The following is a 23,289-nucleotide window of genomic DNA, read 5'->3' on the forward strand; positions in this document are numbered from 1 at the left end:
CTATTCTGCCACTCCAGGTTTAAAGATCCCAACTACACTGGAGACTCAGGTTCAACTCGCTCTTCCACACACCCACACAGCCAATAGGCTTGGTGTCCTGTCCCCACCTCAACATTAAACCAGTAGTCTTAGACTATTCAAATTGATAATCTTGGTGGGGCATCAGCAGTGTCAGCTCATCTGTGCCTCTGGTTTTCAGTCATTCTCATTGCTTGGCCTCTGGGGCATTCCATTTTTATCTTTGGAGCTCAGTTAGGCATTTTGTTATATTTAACCCAACATTTCTAGATATTTTTATAACTGGAGATCTGCCAGGTCCTCCAGACCTTAATATCACCAAAAATGAAAGTCTCTCCTTGTTAATTTGAAATGTCACCTTTATCTCGTACTAAATTCTTCTATCTTCCTAACCCTTTATGGAAAATTATATTCTAGAATGAAAAACGTACAGTTCTTCTCACACATTGCCAGCTTCCTTTCAGAATGGCCATTTACCTTCCTATTAGCAATTGCTTGCAAACCCTGAGAGTTATTTTCTGAAAAAAATCTTTGCTCAATTGATCAATAGAAAAAAAAGAGTGTATTAAAGGTTGTTGTTATTTCTGTTCCTTTTTATTTTAGTGAGGGTGGTCATTTTTCATGTAGTCAGAACTGGACATGGAACAACAGACTGGTTCCAAACCGGGAAAGGAGTACGTCAAGGCTGTATATTGTCACCCTGCTAATTTAACTTATATGCAGAGGAGCCTGGTGAGCTGCCATCTATGGGGTCCCACAGAGTCGGACATGACTGAAGCGACTTAGCAGCAGCAGCAGCAGCAGCAGAGTACATCATGCGAAAAGCCAGGCTGGATGAAGCACAAGCTGGAATCAAGACTGCTGGGAGAAATATCAATAACCTCAGATATATACCACCTTATGGCAGAAAGCCAAGAAGAACTAGAGTCTCTTGATGAAAGTAAAGAGGAGAGTGAAAAGACTGGCTTAAAACTCAACATTCAGAAAACTAAGATCATGGCATCTGGTCCCATCACTTCATGGGAAATAGATGGGGAAACAAGGGAAACAGTGACAGACTATTTTCTTGGGCTCCAAAATCACTGCAGATGGTGACTGCAGCCATGAAATTAAAAGACACTTGTTCTTTGGAAGAAAAGCTATGACCAACCTAGACAGCATATTAAAGAGCAGAGACATTACTTTGCCAACAAAGATCCATCTAGTCAAAGCTATGGGGATGTGAGAGTTGGACTATAAAGAAAGCTGAGCACCAAAGAATTGATGTTTTGAACTGTGGTGTTGGAGAAGACTCTTGAGAGTCCTTTGGACTGCAAAGAGATCAAACCAGTCAATCCTAAAGGAAATTAGCCCTGAATATTGATTGGAAGGACTGATGCTGAAGCTGAAACTTCAATATACTTTGGCCACCTGATGCAAAGAACTGACTCACTGGAAAAGACCCTGCTGCTGGGAAAGATTAAAGGCAGGAGGAGAAGGGGATGACAGAGGATGAGGTGGTTGGATGGCATCACCAACTCTATGGACATGAATTTGAACAAGCTCCAGGAGTTGGTAATGGACAGGGAATCCTGGAGTGTTGCAGTCCATGGGGTCACAAAGAGTGAGAGACTGAACTGAACTGAATATCTCTTCACATTTTGTGAATTACCTGTTTACAAGCCCTCACCTATCTTGCCCAGGGGCTAGATTTTTTCTTGGGTGAGACCTGGGCCAAGGAAGGCACTGCAAGGCAACAAAACAGCAGCTCTGAAATCACTGGCCTAGCCTCCTCTGTCTCAATCCAGCTGGCTCAGACTCAGGTTTACAGATCAAAGAACAGCCAGCAGCACGGGGTTTTTGAGGGTGGTCCTGCAAATAATGCAACTGACGCAGAACCAGCAGGGCTTGCAGGTGTGTGAAGGGAGCAGGGGCCGCTGGGTCAGAAGGCCATCCCTGGGCACACCCTCATTCAGTAGCTGACAAGCAAACCCATATGAGAAGGGAAAAGAGACAAAGCAAACAAGTTTCAGTAACACCCCTCTTCTGTAGTTCCCGTTTTCTCTCCATAGAAGGTAGAGCAGGGAGAATGAAAGAGAAGGCCCAAACATGCTTATGGAGCCTAACGGCCACCAGCTAATCTTCACCGGGCAGTCAGGGTCCAGTAAACCATAGAAACGCTCACTAAAAGGTACACCAACCAACCATTAAGGCTTTCACTTAAAAATCAAACTTGCACTGAGTTTGTTCTTAAATATGACACTATTGTGTTTGCCATAGAAAAGTGGTTGTGTGTGTGTGTGGCAAAAACAAAAACAAAAACAAAAAACACATAACATTAAATTTGCCATCTTCATCATTTTTAAGAATAAAGTTCAGCACTGTTAGGTATATTCATTTTGTGCAACAGTTCTCCAGAACTTTTTCATCTTGCAAATCTAAAACTCTATACCCATTAAACCAATTCTCCCCCTCCCCTCCCCCCAGCCCTTGGCAACCACCTTTCTACTTTCCACCTTTTCATTTTCCAATAAGAAAGTATTTTTAAAATAGTCCCACCCATCCAGAGATAAGCACTGTTAACTATTTTGCCCACAATTAATATTCTGAAATATTTTTCCTTAGGGGTACATCCATAGGCCTTATATATCAGAATTTGGTATTCCATATGATACTGTGGTCTTACTAAGACTCCAAAAAAATTTTTGAACCTGGTTTTTAGGAATCACCTATAACCCTGTGTCCCCCCATTTTTATACATCTCTTGCCACATCCTTCTTTTCTTGACCCAGGCATAAGAGTTTATGCTCATGGCTATTTATCTTATGCTGCTGCTGAGTCACTTCAGTCGTGTCTGACTCTGTGTGACCCCATAGACAGGAGCCCACCAGGCTCCCCCGTCCCTGGGATTCTCCAGGCAAGAACACTGGAGTGGGTTGCCATTTCCTTCTCCAATGCAGGAAAGTGAAAAGTGAAAGTGAAGTCGCTCAGTCATGTCCAACCCTCAGCGACCCCATGGACTGCAGCCTACCAAGCTCCTCAGCCCATGGGATTTTCCAGGCAAGAGTACTGGAGTGGGTTGCCATTGCCTTCTCCAATTTATCCTATAACCAGCACTATTTGATACACTCTATTCAAATCAACTCATAATCCTCACCTCCTTCCCAGAAGTAAGGCCTGTTTCATTTCCATTTTAAAGATGAAAACAAGTCCCATAGTAGTGAATGGTGAGTTGCAGTTCCAATCTTACCATCTGGTTCTAGATTCCACTACACAAGTCTGCCCCACTTTACAGGACCAAGTGAGTTGAGAAATACAGTCCTTTCTTTCTCAAATAGAAAAAAAAAAAAAAAGACAGGGAAAAAAAAAAACACCATGGAGAGTCACTGGGGATAACTTTAAGAAGACAGTGAATCAATTATGTGGATTAAGCATGGAGGATTCACCTTTTATTACTTATTACTTGTTATTTTCTAACTTTCGATCCTGAATCATTCCCAGTGATCACTCATCTGTTGGTACAGAGGAATTCGTAAGTTTTAACTCCCCTGGTGGACTGTAAGCTCCCTGAGGAAGTGCAAGGTTGAGAGCAGTCCTTACACTTCTTGACAACCTCCTTCAGGTCTGGCCTGATACCTTCTATCAGCCATACCCAATGCTTGCCCGCCAGCTGGCAGTGAATAGTACATAAACCAGAGGGAGAGGAATGGCAGAAGGGGTGATCAATGAGGCAAAACTGAAGCCTTTGCCCAGTTACAGACGATGAGGTGAGGGATGCAGGAGGGGCTAGGTGGCTAGGTTGAGCTTTGTTCATTCATGGTGCCATCTCACATTCACACAGAGAGCTTCACAATTTGTTCCCACGTTCACTATCAAGTAACTAAAAACCAACCCACATACAAACCACAGATCTGCGAGCTAGATAAAGAGAAGGCTGTCAGAACACAGAGGTTACTCTGGTTGAACTTTTAAAATTTAAAGTAAATATTTTAGAATAGACTTCGATTTACAGAAAAGGTATGAAGATGGTACAAAGAGTTCCCACATACCTTCACCCAGTTTTCCCCTTATTTTTAATATCTTACATTACCATGGCATGTTCTTAATCAGAACTAAGAAATAAATGTTGGTCCATTAATATTCACCAAACTCCACATTTTATTTAGATTTCACTAGGTTTTCCCACTAAAATCCTTTTTCTGCTCCAGGAGACCACTTTATATGTAATGGTCATGTGCCCTGAGTCCAATCTAATCCAAAAAAATGTCCTCTAATCTGGAACAGTTTCTCAGACCTAGTGTTTCATGACCTTGGCAATTTTGTATAGAATGTTCCTCAACTTGGGTTTGTCTGATGTTTTTCTCATGGTGAAAGGGGAAGGCAAGTTGAGCTTTTAACGTTATGGCCATTCACTTCATGTCAGGACACTAAAGGCTAAAGAGAAAACAAACCTTTCATCTGTTTGCTGGTTGAAGCACCTGCTGGCTACTTCTTTCATGGAGCTTAGCAAATAATACCAACCTGTTTATTTTGCACTTTGCATAATCATTTAAACCATTCTCACAGTAACTCAGTCATTTCCCTTTATTCAGAACTTTCATTTGAGAATGTCTAGGACCTCAGTCCCACTCCAATTCTTGGCATTCATCAAAAAAGAGTGTCATTTGTACTTACAGAGGGAGTCACCAGGCAAATAAGCTTAGATTCTTGGGAAATGATTCTGTGTTCTTGCCATTCTGATGTTGAAAATAACCTAGTGTCTAAACTATGCTCCAATCCATCAGCCTGTCTCTAGACTACAATTTCTCACTGTTTTTCTCATAATAAAAATATTATTTGGGGCTGTCTTTAAAAATTGAGATATAATTCGTATTCTCCAAAATTCATCCTTTCCAAGTATACAATTCACTGGGTTTTAGTATATTCATAAGGTTGTACAATCATCACCACCATCCAATTCCAAGACACTGTCATCATTCCAAAAAGAAATCCTGTACCTATCAGCAGTATCACTCTACTGCTCAATCTTGCCTTGCCTCTGGCAACCTTTAATCTACTTGCCTATTCTGAACATTTCCTATAAGTGGGAACTGTATAATAAGTAGTCTTTCGCGTCTGACTTCTTCCACTTAACATAACGTCCTCAAGTTTCATCCATTTGTAGCAAGTATCAGGCAATGGCACCCCACTCCAGTACTTTTGCCTAGAAAATCCCATGGACAGAGGAGCCTGGTAGGTTGCAGTCCATGGGGTCGCTAGAGTCGGACACGACCGAGTGATTTCACTTTCACTTTTCACTTTCCTGCATTGGAGAAGGAAATGGCAACCCACTCCAGTGTTCTTGCCTGGAGAATCCCAGGGACGGGGGAGCCTGGTGGGCTGCCATCTATGGGGTCCCACAGAGCTGGACACGACTGAAGCGCCTTAGCAACAGCATCAGGATTTCATTCTTTGCATGGCTGAGTAATTTTCATTGGATGAATACAGGACATTTTGTTTATCCATTCATCTGCTGATAGACATTGAAATCATTCCATAATTGATTGTGTTTTGATAGCTGTTAAATATTTACCAGTTGCCTCAGCTCCTGGCGTCATACCTTATCTTCCTAATTCTTAGTCCCCATTCATGTCTTACCTCCAGCTGCATGAAAATGTAGCCAACAGTGGCTATCGCTGAAAATGAATATATTTAAAAAAACATGAAAATGACTACTTCTGTAGAAATCAGAGACTTTTCTACCATATTCATTCAGTAATTGACTTATCTCTGCTTACGGAGTACCTACCATTGGTTAGGCATTGTTTTAAGTTCTACAGACACAGGATTCAAGAAGATGGATACAAACCCTGCTCTCAGAATACTATTATTAAAGTCTAATGAGAGACTTTAAGCAAATAATTATACAGACATTTAAATAGCTATTAGAAATTTTTGAAGCTGTTCAAAGTTAGGCAGTTTTTCTTCCAGCCCTATGAGGCTCAATGTTGGTCCTGAATCTTATGCTTGCCCATGGGTCACGTATTCTTGATATTCGGTCATCTACTGGGATGCTGGATATCTGTGAACGTTTTAGAAAGTCTCAAGAATTTTTTTTTAATATTTATCTATTTGGCTGCACCAGGTCTTAGTCGTGGCACATGGGATCGCTGATCTTCACTGCAGTATGTGGGACCTTTTCAGTTGCAGCACACGGGATCTAATTCCCTGACCAGGGATCAAACCCGGTCCCCCTGCATTGGGAGAGTGGAGTCTTAGCCACCGAACCACCAGGGAAGTCTCACTCCAAGTACATTTTCATGGGTCTGCGGTTCTGAAGAATTCTCTCAGCCAAGAAGCACAGAAATGTCCCGAAGTTTAAAGGGTTTGCTGCTCTCATCCCCCAATGAGGCCTCAAGGACACTCCTTTGCTCTTCTGCCTGGAAATAAGTGCCAGAGGTGATGCAACCCAGCAAATTTTATCTGGATTCACTGCTCAGATCCATGAAAGGGAGGGAATCATCGATAGGGGCCAAACTACAGTGAATTACCCAAGTCTGGGAACATCAAGTTCCCACGAGACTCTGACGAAACAAAGACGTGATGGGGGTCTCTAGTGATTGAGAAGAGTACCATAGGGTACACATCACCCTCCATGGGAGGACTGGGAGGGAGAGAATAAAAAAGAACAACATGGTTACCAAAGGTGAAAGAGGGTGGGGTAGGGTAAATTAGGAGTTTGGGATTAGCCGATACAAACTACTATACATAAAATAGATAAACAACAAGGTCCTAATGTATAGCACAGGGAGCTGTATTCAATATTCTGTAATAAACAGCTATAACAGAAAAGAATAGGAGAAAGATATATATGTATAACTGAATCATTTTTCTGTACGCCAGAAACTAACACTAACATTACAAATCAACTACATTTCAATGTAAAAAAAAGAACAAGTCAGGATAATAGGATTTCAGGTTTGAACCAAAACATGGAGAGAGGTGGGGCATTGTGCCTACTTGTCACTTAAAGCCCTTCTACAGCAAGAGTTCTGCAACCAATTTTAATTAATAAAGTCACTCCATAAGTATCTATGAGCCACACACATGCCTAATACTGGGGAGACAGCAGTGAAAGAACAAGGCAAGCCCTGCCCCTACATTCTTGGAACTGACATTCCTATGGGGCAAGAGAAGCAATGAACAAAGAAACATATGTCAGGAGGCATCAATATCACAGATAAGAATGAGGCAGAGCATGAGATTAGACTACTGGTATTTTGTGTAAGATCATTAGAACAGCTCCCCACTGCCTACACCCTCCCTGAGGCAGTGACATTTAATGGAGAAAGGAAAGAAGAGAGAGAATGAGTGCAGTGGATGACAGGAGAACAGGCATTCCAGGCAGAAGGAACAGCAGGGCAAAGCCTTGAGGTGGGCTGGCGCCTGGTGTGTTCAGGGTGTGGCCAGGCCAGTGGGCTGAGTGAGCCAAGGAAAGGGCGGCAGCAGATGGAGTAAGAGAGAAAGTGCTTTAGTCTTGCTTCTGAGAGGACTAACTAGGGACACTGGTTTAAGACAGGAAAATTTGTTTCACTGCCCCAGACTGGTCCTCTGGCCCCAACTCACTGTCGATAGATGTCTTTAGACGTGAGGAGTTAGGAATGTCAACTGCATCAGTGCTGACCCCACGAAAACTAAAATAAAACCTGCAAAGTGCTGTTGCTGGTGGGTCAGCAGGATCACCTCATTCTGTAGTTGCCGGGCAAAGGCCAGAGGACCAGACAGAGATGCAGGGGGAATTAGGAGGTTATCCTTCTGGTTGAGTCTGTAGAGAACTGGGGCTCTGCTGGGGAGAACCCTGCAGTCACCCCCAGGAAGTGAGTCCACCAGAAAGGGACTTTACACGCAACCTGCTCCATCTCTCCCAAGGCTCTTCCAATCGAGCTGTTCCCTTGGCTGTCACCTGAGAGTCCTGCAAAGTGCTGCTTTGAGGGAACTATGATATCAGTGGTTATGGTGGTAGGACTCTGACCCTAGGTTTTATAAAAGGAATGGAAAAGCTGTTAATTTATTTTTAAATATCCCACTCTGGTTCTAGAAACTATTAGGCAGTCATAGACTGTCACAGCATGGAAGGATGCCACCCGGGAAGCGGATTGCATGGCTCCCAAGTGCTGGGGCTGGCCTCCTCCCACCCACACTGAAGCAGCTGCCAGCCTTCCTCCTCCCCTCTCCCTGCCCCAGGTAATGGGCCCACCTCTTATATCCAGGGTTTAGTGAGTATCCCTGGAACTTTATGGCAATAGAAGAGGAAAAATTGGAAACAGTGACAGATTTTCTTTTCTTGGGCTCTAAAATCACTGCAGACAGTGACTGCAGCCATGAAATTCAAAAAACACTTGCTTCTTCGAAGAGAAGCTATGACAAACCTAGACAGCATATTAAAAAGCAGAGACATCACTTTGCCGAAAAAGGTCCACAGAGTCAAAGCTATGGTTTTTCCAGTAGCCATGTATTGACGTGAGAGTTGAACCATAAAGGAGGCTAAGTGCCGAAGAATTGATGCTTTTGAACTATGGTGCTGGAGAAGACTCTTGAGAGTCCTTTAGACTGCAAGGAGATCAAACCAGTCAATCCTAAATTAAATCAACCCTGAATATTCATTGGAAGGACTGATGCTGAAGCTGAAGCTCCAATACTTTGGCCACCTGATGCGAAGAACTGATTCACTGGAAAAGACCCTGATGCTGGGAAAGATTGAAGGCAGGAGGAGAACGGGATGATAGAGGATGAGATGGTTGGATGGCATCACTGACTCAATGGACATGAATTTGAGCAAACTCTGGGAGATGGTGGAGGACAGGGGAGCCTGGCATACTGTAGTCCATGGGGTCACAAAGAGTTGGACATGACTTAGCGATTGAGCAACAATAACTGGCAGCTGAAGGGCTGGGCCTCCAAGTTCAGTCTCTATGTGGAAGTCTTCTGCAGGAAAGTTAGGGAAAGGCAAAGAAAATCACAGAGTTCCCGGCTCCTTGACCCCCTCACCCCCACTCACCTCCCACTCTTACCCCCTCCTCAGGGAAAGGCAGTTTGCTTTTTCCTCTTGTCTCTCTTTTCAATCCACTGCATAGAGATAAACCCTGACCTTTCATTTGATTTGCCAAAAGCCTTTTCCCTTTCTCTCATAAAGAGGATCAAAAACTCTGGTTCTCACAGCTAATGTCTTTAAAATAAACTTTGAGAATCCTTTTTAGAAGTCAGAGCTGAGCTTAGATTCTCCCTCTGCTGTAACACTTCCTGGTCTTCCCTGTAAGATGGGCAACTCTGAGTAAAAGGCAAATGAAGGTCACAGATGATGAAGAAAAAAGAAAAGCATCTCAATGCTCCTTCAAGATAATATTTAATGCTCCATTAACCCTACTACATTTATTATTGTAATACTAACAGAAACTTCTTGAGCATACATATAAAGAAAACTGATGTTCTTTTTTTAAGATGAGTACTCTGGATTGGAAAACAATGTTTTTTCATGAAGTTCCACATACTTAACCATACAACACTAAAAGTCATCTTACTGTATTACAGGAAAATATTTTTTTAAGTTATTTCACACAAAACTCTGGATGTGAATGTTTATAGTATACTTGTAACTGTCAAAAATGGGAAACAGCATAAATGTCCTTAAGCTAATGAATTAGTAAACAAATATTAGTACATCCAAATAAAGAGAAACTACAGAGCAATAAAAAGGTATGAACTGCCAATACACCATCACCAGGAATGAATCTCAAATGCATTAGGATAAGTTAAAGAAGCCAGACTGAAAAAGTGATAGTATGATTTCATTTGTAGGATGTTCTGGCAAAGGTTGAATTACAAGGAGAGAAAACAGCTCAGTGGTTTCCCAGGGGCTGGAAGTGGGGGAAGGGATGGCTACCAGTAGGAATTTTGGAGGACACTGTCCATATCTTTTTTGTGGTGCTGGCTATATGACTGTACACATTTGACAAAGACTGCAGAACTGTACACACACACACACACACACACACAAAACAGTGAATTTTCTACTCCATTAAAAAAAAAATAACCCAGAGCTCACTTTGGCATCATATATACTAAAATTGAAACAATACAGAGATTAGCATGGCCCCTGCACAAGGATGACACACAAATTTGTGAAGCGTTCCATATTAAAAAAAAATAATAATAATCCATAGGTTTGTTTGAGATTTTCCAGTTGTTTCCCCTCCACTATATTAAAAAATTAAAAAAAAAAAACTCTTGACTACTAAAATCTTTAAAAAAAAAAAAAAAAAAAAGTGAATTTTCCTGTTTGTAAAGTACATCTTAATTTTTTTTTTAAGGAAGAATAATAACAGGTTACCTCAAAAAAAAAAAAAAAAAAAAAACCAATCCAAACCAAAACACCTGTGCTGAGAAGGATGGCACTGACAGTAATTTTGCAGAAACAGATGGGATGACATCACCTAAAGGGTGGTTTGTTTTTCTTTTAGGAAACAGAAGTGTCCTTTGTGGACAAAACACTACATCCTACCATACATGCCCCACCTCTCAACTTCTCCAAGCTTGGCCACACTGGCTCTTTGGGTCCTTGAACAAGTGAAGCTCATCCCCACCTGAAGACCACTGCCCTAGTGAGGTTTGGACCACAGTTTCATCATTTCCTAAATTGAGCAAATTACTTAACCCTTGTGCTTCAGTTTCTTCATTGGTGAAAATGGGAATAATGATAGCACCGACATCATAGGGTTGCAGTCAGATCTGGTCAATTAACATGCATAAAGGACTTTAACCAATGCTGGAACTGTGCAAATATTTGATCATTGTTAGTGGTTATTACTTCTGGTTCATGAAACTCTTCTTGTCTTTTCTACCTTTCAGCCTTGTAATTCAAAACTGTTTGCATGCATGAATGTGCCTCCTGGGTAAAATATCCTACAAAGAAACTGCGTCCAAACAAATAGGTTATTTCTCGGTAAACAGAGTGGCTTCAAGTTCACTAATAACACTTTTTGTTAAAGTTTTTATTTGATGATAAAAGTAAATATACAAAAAAGTTGTAAAGAAGGTACAGATTTTTCATATACCCTTACCCAGTTCCTGCTAATGTTTACATATAACCACAGTATAATCATCAAAATTAAGAAATTATCATTGATTCAGCCCTTAATTATACTTGCAAACTTCATCTGGATTTCACTCTTTTTCCACCAAAGTCCTATTTCTGTTCTAGGGTCCCATTCAGGATACTACATTGCATTTGGCACAAACAATGTTTTTAAACTATCATTTGACTTAATAATTGTGGTTTTGACTTCTAAAATATGTGAATATAAAAAGACACAAGAGTATATGCCATATTTAAGTTGCAAAGCTTCTCAAGTTCCCTACCCTCATCCTGCCTTATTTTTTCTATATCATTGATTATATCTAACATGCTCTCGTGCGTGTGTGCATGCTAAGTCACTTTAGTCACATCCAATTCTTTGCAACCCTATGGACTGTAGCCCACCAGGATCCTCTGTCCATGGGGTTCTCCAGGCAAGAATACTGGAGTGGGTTGCCATTCCCTTTTCCAGGGGATCTTCCCGACCAAGGGATTGAACCTGCATCTCCTGCTGTTCCAGCATCACAGATGGACTCTTTACCACTGAGCCACTGAGGAAGCCTAACATGCTCTCAAATAACATCAAATTTAAGATGCCATTGCATGAAACATGTATCACCATTTTATGTACGAAAGAAAAATGCCATCAGTTACAAGATGCATCCCAAGTTCTAAGATATTAAGACATAAAAACATGTGTCCTAAAATCTATGAAATATGATCTGAATTTTACATGTTCTATTTATTGTCCTTTACCTCATTGGAATGTTGATTTCTTTGTTCCCCAATGTATCTCTGGTTCCTAGCACATAATGAAAAGAAAGTGAAAGTCACTGAGTCATGTCCAACTCTTTGCGACCCCATGGACTATAGAGTCCATGGAATTCTCCAGGCCAGAATATTGGAGTGGGTAACCTTTCTCTTCTCCAGGTGATCTTCCCAACCCAGGGATCAAACCCAGGTCTCCTGCATTGCAGGCAGATTCTTTACCAGCTGAGTCACCAGGGAAGCCCAAGAATACTAGAGTAGGTAGCCTATCCCGTAGCTATGAGGTTCCCTCATAGCTCAGTTGGTGAAGAATCTGCCTGCAATGCAGGAGACCTGGGTTCTATTTCTGGGTTGGGAAGATCCCCTGGAGAAGGAAATGGCAACCCACTCCAGTATTCTCACCTGGAGAATCCCATGGGCAGAAAAGCCTGGCAGGCCACAGTCCATGAGGTCACAAGAGTCAGATATGACTTGGTGACTAAACCACCACCAGCCTATCCCTTTCCAGCAGATCTTCCCAACCCAGGAATCAAACTGGGGTCTCTTGCATTGCAAGTGGATTCTTTACCAACTGAGCTATAGCACATAATAGTCACTCAGAAAATATGTGTTGAATGAACAAATTAATAATATAATGCCAGCTAAAATGGAGCCCTTGTCAGGCTCCATTTGAATGGTGTCAGGCACCATTCAAAGCTCTTTGCTTATATTAACTCTGTTCATTGTTTAGATCCCTGGTGGGCTACAGTTCAAAGGGTTGCAAACAGTCGGACATGACTGAAGCAACTTAGCACATGTGCATGCAGCAATAATCCAGAGAGTGATATTTTCAATACCTAAGCTAACCAGAACATAAAATTAAGCAACTGGGAAATTGTCTGGCATTCCAGTGTTTAGGCCTCTACATTTCCACTGCAGGGGACTCAAGTTTGATCCCTAGTCAGGGAACTAAAATATGACGTGCCACATGGTACAGCCAAAATATAATCATATAATAATAAATAAATAAATAAAATTAAGCAGCTGAAAGAAAAACCAAAAAAAGAGTATGAGTATCTTGTTTTACAATGTACTGAGAATTTAAAATAATTTTACTCATCAACAAATACCGATTGAGTACTTGTACAGTGTCAGCCCATTCGCCAGGCAATCCATTCCAGTATTCTCACCTGGAGTACCCGATGGACAGAGGAACCTGGCAGTCTACAGTCCATAGGGTCGAAAAGAGTTGGACATGACTGAAGCAACTAAGCACATAAACATTTTACAGATGTTAACTCATCTGATATTCACAACAACAACATGAGGTACGTACTGTTATGAGCCCTGTTTTACGAATGAGAAAACCCAGGTGCCTAAAGGTTAAGGAATTTGCTCAAGGTCACACAGCTACCAATGGCAAAGTCAAAACTGACACCAAGGCAGCTATTCTAGGTATCTGCATTCTTATCCGCCAGACTACATTGCTTCATACCAACTAGAATAGCCTATATTTATGGTACTTAAGTGGTAGCCTGAGCTTCTCTGGTGGCTCAGATGGTAAAGAATCCGCCTGCAGTGTGGAAGACCTGGGTTAGATCCCTGGGTTGGAAGATCCCGTGGCAGAGGACACGGCAACCCACTCCAGTATTCTTGCCTGGAGCATCCCCACGGATAGAGGAGCCTGGCACGCTACAGTCCATGGGGTCACAAAGAGTCGGACATGACTGAGCGACTAAGCACACACACACAAGTGGTAGTTAGTTCAGTTCAGTTCAGTCATGTCTGACTCTGTGACCCCATGGACTGCAGCAGGCCAGGCTTTCCTGTCCACCACCAGTGAAGTTGCTCAGTCATGTCCGACCCTTTGCAGTCCCGTGGACTAGCCTACCAGGCTCCTCCATCCACGGAATTTGCCAGACAAGAGTACTGGAGTGGGTTGCCAGTGTAAAATAACAAAAATCATGAACTTCTGTAACCAAAGTGACCCCCTTACTCTCTGGTTAATTAGGCCTTTGCATTTTCTGGCCAATGATCATCAAGTGAAACAACCTACTTTGGTTGACTTTTGTCCTATTGACATTTGTTGAATGCCCTTGATGTGACTAGTACTGTGGTATGTGATGGGGATAGACAGGTAAGACAGGCTGGGAAACCAATGATTGTCACCATGGAGGTCTGTAAGGAGCTTCAGGATGAGCCCAGAGGAAAGGAGAGGACTTTATGAAACCTTGAGTGGAAGCTTGAGGGAGGGGTCAGTTTGCCAAATGAGAGCAAAGGAAGGCTAGACTCACTGCCAGGCAAACCTCCTAGCCTCCAGACCTGAGGCTGGGTGGACTCCTTCCCCTCTCTTTACAAAATGATTTTCACTGCCTTGGAACAAGAGATCAGCTCTGGCTGCCTGTCTCTGACACAGAGCAAATATTGAGAAACATCAGACTCATTGACTCCAGTGTTGCACCTTATTGCATGTGCCATGGAAGACATCTCTTCTCCTGCCCCCGACCCCTCAAATGAGCATCAGGTATTCGAGGCAGAGCTAATAAATGAGATGGGATAATTAGAGGCTGCCGAGGGACACAGGGAGTGAGGAAAGAACCAAAAAAGAGTGACTGGAGATTGATCCTGCAAATGTTTCCCACCCACAGGGACCCTGGTCTTGTGGAACTAGTGATGAATATTGCCTGACATCAAAGGAATAATCCATAACTACAAAGCATGTGAATGTTAGCTGTTCTGGGGTCTCCCAGGAACCGTTGTCTCCTTTCTTTAAAATAAATAAAAAATAAATAAAGTTACAGTTTTAGGTACACACACATATATACAGTAGTGTTTTCTCAGATTTTATGTATGATCAATCTATCAAAGTGACCAATGAAATTGCTTATAGAAGTTCCTGATTTTTACTGTTCTATTGATTTTTAACTGCCACTAAGTTCTCACTTAGATGTCAGTGTGCCCTAACATGAAAATTATTAACTGTAATGCTTATGTGTCTTGTAAATATTTGATCAACGTGTTCCTGGCCTGTGCTTTTGCTAAAGTGTGGACTCTAGGAAAGGGTATATATCCCTGTTTCTTTCCATGTTTGTGCATTTCTGAGGGCAAGGGCCATATTTGTTTAACTTTTTTTAAATACAGTTCTAGATAGTTCCATGCTCAAGGGAGTACTTAAACAACCCAGTTTAATCAAGAGGTGAATGTTCATTTCCAAGAGGAAGTAAGATATGAACACATTCAAACATTTTGATGTTTTAAAACTCATAAAAAATGTGATTTACAAGTACCAAATAAATCAGACCAAATATACATACTCATTAATAAAAATGACAATTTGGACAACTTTGTATATTTTGGTTTTTCATCATGGAGTGACAGTCCGAAACTGGCAGCCACAATTTGTGTCTGATGTAGGCAGAACTGGAAGAACATTCCAGCACAATGGTAATATTCCAACTCCAACTGTCCTTTTCCATGCATCTTCAAGTCATGTCTACCATGATTTTTCCCTCTTTTTTAAAAAAATTGCTCATTTATTTGTTTCTGGCTGCTGGGTCTTCATTGCTGCACGGGCATTCTCTACTCGGGGAGGAGTGGGGGCTCCTCTCTAGTTGTGGCATGCGGGCGTCTCATTGCAGTGGCTTCTTTAGGGCCCAAGGGCTTCAGCAGTGCGCTTAGTAGTTGCAGATCCTGGGCTCTAGAGCACAGGCTCAGTAGTCGTAGCCCACAGGCTTAGTGGCTCCACGGCATGTGGGATCTTCCAGATCAGGGATTGAACTCATATTTCCTTTGTTGGCAGGTGGATTCTATACTACTGAGCCACCAGGGAAGCCCTCCCCTTCTTTAAAAAAAAAATTCAAACTTGTATTTTCCCTTCTGTACAAACTATGGGAAGGTTCAGGTGTGAAGTGACACAGAAAAAATAAATATGACAGCTAATACTTACACAGAACTTATTATAAGTCAACCCCAATTCTAGGTGTTTTGCATATTAATCTGTTTACTTCTTACAACAATCCTATGAGGTCAGTTTTAATATTATGTTCATTTTCATGAAGGAAAGCTTTTCATTTCTTTGAAGGAAACAGGTCCAGAAAGATTAAATATCTTGCTCAAGTTCCCAAATTTATCAGGTAGTGGATCTGGGATTTAAACTTAGGTAGTCTGACTCACAGATCTATCTTTTTTTTAATTTTTAAAAATATGTATTTGACGGTACTGAATCTTAGTTGTGGCACACGAGATCCTTTAGTTGCAGCACGCAGGATCTAGTTCCATGACCAGGGATCAAACCCGGACCCCTTGCATTGGCAGCACAGAATCATAGCCACTGGACCACCAGGAAGTCCCTCACAGATCTATCTTAACCACTAATATATGACCAGAAAAAAGCCCTTCAAGAATTTGCTGGTCACCTTTATCTTTACCATGAGTGGATCTGACCTGCGTGCTAAGTAAGTGGCACAATAACTCTCAAACTTCTTAAAAGTTGTGGCCAAATCACACGTGGAAAAATGAAACAGCAATGAAAATTTCAAAGTATATAAAACTTACTTTAAGTTATTTGATATGTTGACGTATATGTCATGTGAATTTTGGTAACATGATACCTTAGAATGGAAGCTCCCAAAAGCTTAGGGACCTGCGATGATACTCAAGCTATTTCTCCAGCTTCTTCCAATCATCTGGCATTTACATCTGCCTCCTCTATGTCCTCTCAGACATAACAGAGTTCACATGTCCCTAGTAGTCAGGCCAGATGGCAGCAGCTGCTGGACACTTCATATGATATGTTGTAGAAACTCTAAACTCTGATTTTTCACCTCACGGGTTGTTGCTATTGTTGTTCTTTTGGTTATTTATAGTGACTTGACTGGACTAATTCTGTAGAGTCAGTTTACCCTACAAAATGCAGCCCCAGATACCTATGGATGGTTTGTTCCTTTTTTCCATTACTTTAAAAGTCTGGCTTCCTAGGAGCTGTCCCTTGATCAGGACAACTTAACACTCAGTACTAATCCAGAAACAACTGGATAGCTGTTCCCGTACATGGCCTTCTGGATCACCAGAGGTCTGTGGGAACTCATCAAGACCCACTATGCCTATCTCGGTTCTTGATTTCACTATCAACTTTCTGGCCAATCTACTGCCCTGTTGCTTGCCTAAACCCTCAGGATAGCTATGGCATTTGCCTTCCTTGTTTGTTTGCTACTAAGATAATTAGAGATACCAAGGGAACATTTCATACAAAGATGGGCTCAATAAAGGACAGAAATGGTATGGACCTAACAGAAGCAGAAGATATTAAGAAGAGATGGCAAGAATACACAGAAGAACTGTACAAAAAAGATCTTCACGACCCAGATAATCACGATGCTGTGATCACTCACCTAGAGCCAGACATCCTGGAATGTGAAGTCAAGTGGGCCTTAGAAAGCATTACTATGAACAAAGCTAGTGGAGGTGATGGAATTCCAGTTGAGCTATTTCAAATCCTGAAAGATGATGCTGTGAAAGTGCTGCACTCAATATGCCAGCAAATTTGGAAAACTCAGCAGTGGCCACAAGACTGGAAAAGGTCAGTTTTCATTCCAATCCCAAAGAAAGGCAATGCCAAAGAATGCTCAAACTACCGCACAATTGCACTCATCTCACACGCTAGTAAAGTAATGCTCAAAATTCTCCAAGCCAGGCTTAAGCAATATGTGAACCGTGAACTTCCTGATGTTCAAGCTGGTTTTAGAAAAGGCAGAGGAACCAGAGACCAAATTGCCAACATCCGCTGGATCATGGAAAAAGCAAGAGAGTTCCAGAAAAACATCTATTTCTGCTTTATTGACGATGCCAAAGCCTTTGACTGTGTGGATCACAATAAACTGTGGAAAATTCTGAAAGAGATGGGAATACCAGACCACCTGACCTGCCTCTTGAGAAATTTATATGCAGGTCAGGAAGCAACAGTTAGAAGTGGACATGGAACAACAGACTGGTTCCAAATAGGAAAAGGAGTACGTCAAGGCTGTATATTGTCACCCTGCTTATTTAGCTTATATGCAGAGTACATCATGAGAAACGCTGGACTGGAAGAAGCACAAGCTGGAATCAAGACTGCTGGGAGAAATATCAATAACATCAGATATGCAGATGACACTACCCTGATGGCAGAAAGTGAAGAGGAACTCAAAAGCCTCTTGATGAAAGTGAAAGTGGTGAGTGAAAAAGTTGGCTTAAAGCTCAACATTCAGAAAACAAAGATCACGGCATCCGGTCTCACCACTTCACGGGAAATAGATGGGGAAACAGTGGAAACAGTGTCAGACTTTATTTTTTTGGACTCCAAAATCACTGCAGATGGCGATTGCAGCCATGAAATTAAAAGACGCTTACTCCTTGGAAGGAAAGTTATGACCAACCTAGATAGCATATTCAAAAGCAGAGACATTACTTTGCCAACAAAGGTTCGTCTAGTCAAGGCTATGGTTTTTCCTGTGGTCATGTATGGATGTGAGAGTTGGACTGTGAAGAAGGCTGAGCGCTGAAGAATTGATGCTTTTGAACTGTGGTGTTGGAGAAGACTCTTAGGAGTCCCTTGGACTGCAAGGAGATCCAACCAGTCCATTCTGAAGGAGATCAGCTCTGGGATTTCTTTGGAAGGAATGATGCTAAAGCTGAAACTCCAGTACTTTGGCCACCTCATGTGAAGAGTTGACTCATTGAAAAAGACTCTGATGCTGGGAGGGATTGGAGGCAGGAGGAGAAGGGGACAACAGAGGATGAGATGACTGGATGGCATCACTGACTCGATGGACGTGAGTCTGGGTGAACTCTGGGAGTTGGTGATGGACAGGGATGCCTGGTGTGCTGGGATTCATGGGGTCGCAAAGAGTTGGACACGACTGAGCAACCGAACTGAACTGACTGAAGATCTTTCCCTGGTGGCTCACAGAGTAAAGAATCTACTTGCAATGCAGGAGACCCAGTTTTGATCCCTGGTTTGGGAAGATCCCCTGGAGGAGGGCATGGCAACCCACTCCAATATTCTTGCCTGGGATATCCCATGAGGAGCCTGAAGAGCTATAGAGTCACAAAGGGTCAGACACAACCGAGGGACTAACAGAGAAAGAGAAGATCCTTGCTGTTTTTTTTAACAAACCCTTGGGCATTGGGTTTCCTCTGTGTCCTGCTCCAAATCCAATTGGTCCCCTCTGGCAATGAGGGTGCTATTTTATAGCTTAGGCCAGCTGTAGTCCATGGGGTCTGGAAGAGTGAGACATGACTGGGAGACTGAACAACAACAACTCTGGTGGAATTACCAGCTGAAGAACTGGGTCCCAGGGTGGGCGCTGTCCCAGACAAGAAGTTATAAGCTCTCACTGCTCATACCTGATGCTGAGTAGTTTTTCCTGAATAAACACTTCTCAATTTGTTGTACACCTCTGCTCAATTTCCAGAATCCCTAAGTGGTTGTTTTTGATCATTTTATTCAGTTTTGTTATTGCTTTGAGGGGAGAGGATTTGTCACGTTCCTTGCTCTGCCAGTCCAAAGTCCTACTCCCCTCACTCTCAAATACAATCAACCACACAGTTCTAGCAAATTTACTTGTCATAGATCTCTGAAATCCACTTCCTTCTCTTTATCTCCACTACCTCCTCCTAGTCCCAGCTACCATCACCTCTTAAGTGAACTATGTGTAATCATCTCTTTGGAAATCTACGCTCATTCTAACTGTTCTCCATGTTGTAACCACTCATATGGTCCAAAGGTATTTTCTGATCATGTCACACTTATCTCCTTCACCCTAGCTTAAAATCTTTGACTGACTTCCCACTGCTCTCAAGATAAAAAGTCCCTAGCACTCTCTCAGAAGACCTGAGTTCTCTAACTGCTCATGATAGGGCTTCTTTTTCCTAGACTCACTGATCTTCCCATCATTCTGGGATTATCCCCATCTCCTTTCTATCTTAGGGCTTTTGCACTTGCATTTTCATCCACCTTGAACTCCCCAGTCCTTCTTTATCTAGCTAAGGCTCACTCTTACCCCATACTGCAAACATCATTTCCTTGGGGAAATCTTTCCTAACATGCCCTATGTCTGCTCCCACCAGAGTTTACTTCTTGGCCCTAATTGCAAGTGTGATATTACATTTATGGTGTGATTGTTTCTTTGTTTTCCATTGCCTCCTTCACTGAATTGTAAAATCGTGAAAGTAGGAACCATATTTACCTCTACATCTCCAACACTGAGCTCATAGGATATGCTCAATTCAGAATGAATGCATGTTATCACCCAAAATACATCAGTTCAGTTCAGTCGCTCAGTCGTGTCCGACTCTTTGCAACCCCATAAATCGCAGCACGCCAGGCCTCCCTATGCATCACCAACTCCCAGGGTTTACCCAAACTCATATCCATCGAGTCGGTGATGCCATCCAGCCATCTCATCCTCTGTCGTCCCCTTCTCCTCCTGCCCCCAATCCCTCCCAGAATCAGTCTTTTCCAATGAGTCAACTCTTCTCGTGAAGTGGCCAAAGTATTGGAGTTTCAGCTTCAGCATCAGTCTTTCCAATGAACACCCAGGACTGATCCCCTTCAGAATCAGAATGGACTGGTTGGATCTCCTTGCAGTCCAAGGGACTCTCAAGAGTCTTCTCCAACACCACAGTTCAAAAGCATCAATTCTTCGGCGCTCAGCCTTCTTCACAGTCCAACTCTCACATCCATACATGACCGCAGGATAAACCATAGCCTTGACTAGACGGACCTTTGTTGGCAAAGTAATGTCTCTGCTTTTGAATATGCTATCTAGGTTGGTCATAACTTTCCTTCCAAGGAGTAACCGTCTTTTAATTTCATGGCTGCAATCACCATCTGCAGTGATTTGGGAGTCCAAAAAAATACAGTCTGACACTGTTTCCACTATTTCCCCATCTATTTCCCATGAAGTGATGGGACCGGATGCCATGATCTTCGTTTTCTGAATGTTGAGTTTTAAGCCAACTTTTTCATCTCCTCTTTCACTTTCATCAAGAGGCTTTTCAGTTCCTCTTCACTTTCTGCCATAAGGGTGGTGTCATCTGCATATCTGAGGTTACTGATATTTCTCCCGGCAATCTTAACTCCAGCTTGTGCTTCTTCCAGCCCAGAAATACATCACTTCATGGCAATTCAATCTAAATATCAAAGGGGACATAAAAGCAAAGTTCTAAACTTGATGTTATTGAGAAAAAAAAGATTTAATATATGTATTATAAAGGAAACTTGTAGAGAAAAAGGACCTGATAAACAAGAAACCCAACTATTTTTATCACACAAAAATCACTCCTCATATTTTAATATAACTTTTTTAACCTTTTGGCCACACTGTATACCATGAGGGATCTTAGTTCCCTGACCAGGTATTGAACCCCTGCCCCTGGCAATGGAAGCACAAAGTCTTAACCACTGGACCACTAAGGAAGTATCCTGATATATTTTTAATAGATTATATTTTTTTAGAGATGTTCTAGATTCACAGCAAAATTGACCATAAGGTATGGAGATTTTTCATGTATCTTCTGCCCCTACATATGGATAGTTTCCTTCATTATCAATATCAATCACCAGAGTGACACATTTTCTTTTACCAAGAGTGAACCTACATGGACACATCATCATCATCATCCAAAGTCCATAGTTTACACTGTGGTTCACTTTTGTTGTTGCACATTCTATGGGTTTGGACAAACATATAATGACATGTATCCACCATTATAGTATTATAAAAAGAAGTTCCACTGACCAGAAAATTCTCTGTGCTCCACCTATTCATCTCTCTCCACTAATCCCTGGCAACCACTGATCTTTTTACTGCCTCTACAGGTTTGCCTTTTCCAGAATGCCATATAGTTTGAATCATACAGAAAGCAGCCTTTTCAGGTTAGCTTCTTTCACTTAGAAATAGGCATTTATGTTTCCTGTCTGTCTTTTCATGGCTTGATGGCTCATTTCTTTTTAGTGCTGACTATAATGCCATTGTCTGGATATATCCCCCAATTTATTTATCCATTCACCTAGTGAAGAACATCTTGGTTGCGTCCAGGTTTCAGAATTACTGATAAAATTGCTATGTGAAAGTGAAAGTCGCTCAGTCACATCCAGCTCTTGAGGACCCCATGGATTATACAGTCCATGAAATTCTCCAGGCCAGAATACTGGAGTGGGTAGTTGTTCTCCAGGGAATCTTCCCAACCCAGGGATCAAACCCAGGTCTCCTGCATTGCAGGCGGATTCTTTACCAGCTGAGCCACCAGGGATGCCCAAAGATTGCTATAAACAATCTTATTTAAAATCTCTGTGCAGGTTTTGCTTTGTTGTTGTTGTTTGGCCACTAAGTCATGTCCAACTCTTTACAACCCCATAGACTGTAGCCCGCCAGGCTCCTCTTTCCATGGGATTTCCTAGGCAAGAATACTAGAGTGGGTTGCCATTTCCTTCTCCATCTGATCTTTCCTAGCCAAGGTCGAACCCATCTCTTGTGGCTCCTGCACTGGCAGGCAGATTCTTCACCACCGAGTTACCAGGGATGCCCTCAGACTTTGGTGGGACCTAAGTTTTCAGCCCCTTTGAGCAAATACTGAAGAAGGTGAGTGATTGCTGGATCATATGAAAAAGTAAGTTTAGTTTTGTAAGAAACTTCCAAGAAATTTTTTCTAATGGCTTACCATTTGCATTCTCTCCAGCAATGTATGAGGTTTCTGTTATTCTTCATCCTCATCAGTAGTTGGTGTTCAGCGTTCATTGTTCTGGATTTTGGTCATTATAGTAGGGATGGCCTGAGTCTACTTCACTTTGAATTTCCATTTTCCTTATGACATATGATATGGGCATCTTTTCATGTGCTTATTTGCCATCTGTATATCTTCTTTCATGAGATAACCTGTTAAGGTCTTTGGCCCATTTTTTAATCTGGTTGTTCATTTTCTTATTGTTGAGTTTTAAGAATTCTTCATATGTTTTGGATAACAATACTTTATTATATGCATTTTTTGCAAATACTTTATCCCAGTCTGTGGTTCGTCTTCTCATTCTCTTCATATTTCACAGAGCAAAGATTTTTAATTCTAACAAAGTCCAACTATCAATTATTTCCTTCATGGATCATGTCTCCGATGATAAAAAGTTATCACCACACCCAAAGACATCTAGGTTTTCTCCTGCTATCTACTAGGAGTATAAAACTATAAAGTTTTGAATTTTGCATTTAGGTCTGTGATCTGTTTTGAATTAATTTTTGTTAAGAGTGTAAGTTCTGTGTCTAGGTTCCTTTTCGTCTGTGTGTGTGTGTCCAGTTGTTCCAGCACGATTTGCTGGAAAGACTATCTTTGTCCCGTGGTATTGCCTTTGCTTCTTTGCCAAAGATCAGTTGCCTATATTTATGTGGGTTATTTTTGAACTC

The 23,289-nt window shown here is 41.8% G+C and overlaps 1 protein-coding gene and 1 non-coding gene across 3 annotated transcripts in view; one reads left to right on the forward strand and one right to left on the reverse strand.

Moving 5' to 3' along the window:
• TAT (tyrosine aminotransferase) overlaps window positions 1-23,289 on the reverse strand; it is a 54,040-nt gene that overhangs the window by 13,197 nt on the left and 17,554 nt on the right. The gene's annotated exons all lie outside the window — the stretch shown is intronic.
• LOC138991905 (U6 spliceosomal RNA) lies at window positions 10,071-10,174 on the forward strand. The gene has a single exon (XR_011467800.1). It is a non-coding gene; the product is annotated as a U6 spliceosomal RNA (small nuclear RNA).

This window comes from Bos mutus, chromosome 18 (assembly GCF_027580195.1).
Source record: "Bos mutus isolate GX-2022 chromosome 18, NWIPB_WYAK_1.1, whole genome shotgun sequence".
Classification (NCBI taxonomy): domain Eukaryota; kingdom Metazoa; phylum Chordata; class Mammalia; order Artiodactyla; family Bovidae; genus Bos; species Bos mutus.